Raw genomic sequence first — 3,026 nt, 5'->3', positions numbered from 1 at the left:
CAGCGTTACTCATGATGTACTCTGCATATACGTTAAATAAGCAGGGGACAATATACAGCCTTGACGAACTCCTTTTCCTGTTTGGAACCAGTCTGTTGTTCCATGTCCAGTTCTAACTGTTGCTTCCTGACCTGCATACAGGTTTCTCAAGAGGCAGGTCAGGTGGTCTGGTATTCCCATCTCTTTCAGAATTTTCCACAGTTTAGTGTGATCCACACAGTCAACGGCTTTGGCATAGTCAATAAAGCAGAAATAGATGCTTTTCTGGAACTCTTTTGCTTTTTCCATGATCCAGCGGATGTTGGCAATTTGATCTCTGGTTCCTCTGCCTTTTCTAAAACCAGCTTGAACATCTGGAAGTTCACGGTTCACGTATTGCTGAAGCCTGGCTTGGAGAATTTTGAGCATTACTTGACTAGCATGTGAGATGAGTGCAATTGTGCGGTAGTTTGAGCATTCTTTGGCATTGCCTTTCTTTGGGATCGGAATGAAAACTGACCTTTTCCAGTCCTGTGGCCACTGCTGTTTTCCAAATTTTCTGGCATATTGAATGCAGCACTTTCACAGCATTATCTTTCAGGATTTGAAATAGCTCAACTGGAATTCCATCACCTCCACTAGCTTTGTTCATAGTGATGCTTTCTAAGGCCAACTGGACTTCACATTCCAGGATGTCTGGCTCCAGGTCAGTGATCACATCATTGTGATTATCTGGGTCATGAAGATCTTTTTTGTACAGTTCTTCTGTGTATCCTTGCCACCTCTTCTTAATATCTTCTGCTTCTGTTAGTTCCATACCATTTCTGTCCTTTATCAAGCCACATATAAGTGATGTCATACAATATTTGCCTTTCTCTGCTGACTTATTGCAGTTAGTATGACAATCTCTAGGCCCATTCATGTTGCTGAAAATGCAAGATTTCATTTTTTTATATGGTTGACTAATATTCCATTATAATGGAATATATATATATATATTTTTTTTTTTTTTCTTAAACCAGTCATCTGTTGATGGGCCCTTGAGTTGTTTCCATGTCTTGCCTATTGTAAATAGTGCTGCTATGAACATTGGGGTGAGTGTATTTTTTTTCCCCAAGTTAGAATTTTCTCCAGATAAATGCCCAGGAGTGAGATTGCCAGAAGTGGGAGGTTCCTAATGGGGAGAAAGATTGGGAAACAGAGCTGAGGTTGGTATCACAGAGTGAAGTTTTCTTCATGCTGCCCTAACCCCAGAATCTTCTGCAAATGTCTCCTGCTCATATTTGTCTTGAATGAGTGGCATTTTTCAGAAATCAGAGAAAAGGAGTTGTGTTACATATCACATACCTGCCATCACACAGGGAGGAAGGGAAGAAGGAAAGGGAAGTTGCCAGAGGTGAGGCTGGAAAGAATTGAACATTTAAAGGAAGCAGGCAATGACAAGAATCATGAGGTCACTTGGAAGAATATGTCCTGCTCAAGAATTCCTGGAAATGCTCAGAGTTGAGTTTTTCACTCTATCGAGGTTCAAGCCAATTTTTGTCTAAATCTTAGTGGACAAAATCACACCCGCAAACCAGAGAACTTTCAGCCACCAGGAGCTGGCATCAAGTTATACAGAGTTTCTATTGACCATACACAATGTTTTTTATTTCATTCATTTTGAAATTGTGTGGCATATCAGTTCAGAATCAGTATGAAGTCGTTTTCATCTCTTCATTGCTAACATGTTTTTAATACATCTGGAATCAAAGGAAAAATTTCTCACCAACCAACATGAAAAGCCAGACAACAGCAGAGCGAGTGTGAAGTCAAAACCGAATTCCTGGATATGTTTGAAGGGACGGGAGCAACATGGGCAAGATGTGGAAGCAGCATGGTCCAGCATATTTGGGGGAATAGAAACAGTTTAGCTTGGCTGATTACAATGGGCAGTGTTTTGAAATGCCATACAATGTCTTTTTCCTCCTTAGTAGTTCCAGAGTTGGTTTTCATGTTTGTTTATTTGGTTAGTTGGTTGTTTTTAAAACCCTGCAGCCTTCCCCTCCATTGAGCCAAGAAGCTGAAGATATTTTTTTACAGGGAAAAGAAGACAAATACTACCCAGAACAAAAGAAAGCCTTGCTCGGTTTTGCATTTCAAACTAGATTTTTCAATATAAAGTTGATAGATAAATAGCAGTCTCAAAAAATTAGACTTCCAAGCAGGAATCGGGTATTTTTTTCAGACCTCTTCCAGCAGAGTTTTTATATAAAAAGCTTGGAGGGTTGCCTTCAGAGAAAAATGGAGAATATGTTTCTAGAAGGGCAAGCCACACAAAGGAGAACAGAGTGCCTGGCAGCGTTAGGAAGAGAAGGGAAAGCTGTTGCCCCAAAAGCTTGGCCTGCTTGGAGCTTTGTGGGAAATGAGATTGGAGAGAGCCTAGAGCGGCTGCGGCCTCCAGAGAAGTTCCGAGTCCGCAAAGGAGCAGGTGTGGCTGGGCTGATGTAGCTCAGGGCAGCTTCCCCAAGTCCCTACATCCGGCTTTATGGTCCCGGCCCCTCCGAGGGCCTGGCTCTGCCTCCCAGACCCTCCCCGATGCCAGAGGAGGCCAGGTTCCCAAAGGAGGCTGCAGAGATGGGGCGCAAGGGGACCCAAGGCACTTTCGGGGTCAGAGCCCCAAGGACACCGGCGGATCAGTACCTGGAAGTCTCTGTGCGCTGCCCCCCACCTCCCGCCGCCCCCCGCGCAGGGCGGGGCGGAGGAGGAGACAGGAGACGCTTAAGAAGCAGGAAAACTCTTAAGTCTGTAGGAGTTAACCCCAAGGAGCAGTTTTTGTTTTTGTTTTTAAATCCTTTTTTAACCCCAAGGAGCAGTTTTTGTTTTTAAATCCTTTTTCACCTTTATTGGGGCTTTCCTGGTGGTTCAGCTGCCTGCAATGCGGGAGACCTGGGTTCCATCCCTGGGTTGGGAACATCCCCGGGAGAAGGGAAAGGCTACCCACTCCAGTATTCTGACCTGGAGAATTCCATGGACTGTATAGTCCATGGGTTTGCAAAGAGTTGGAC

Source organism: Bison bison, unplaced genomic scaffold (assembly GCF_000754665.1).
Source record: "Bison bison bison isolate TAMUID 2011002044 unplaced genomic scaffold, Bison_UMD1.0 scf7180017864461, whole genome shotgun sequence".
Classification (NCBI taxonomy): domain Eukaryota; kingdom Metazoa; phylum Chordata; class Mammalia; order Artiodactyla; family Bovidae; genus Bison; species Bison bison.
The sequence above is the reverse complement of the archived record's forward strand: the minus strand, read 5'-3'. Positions refer to the sequence as shown.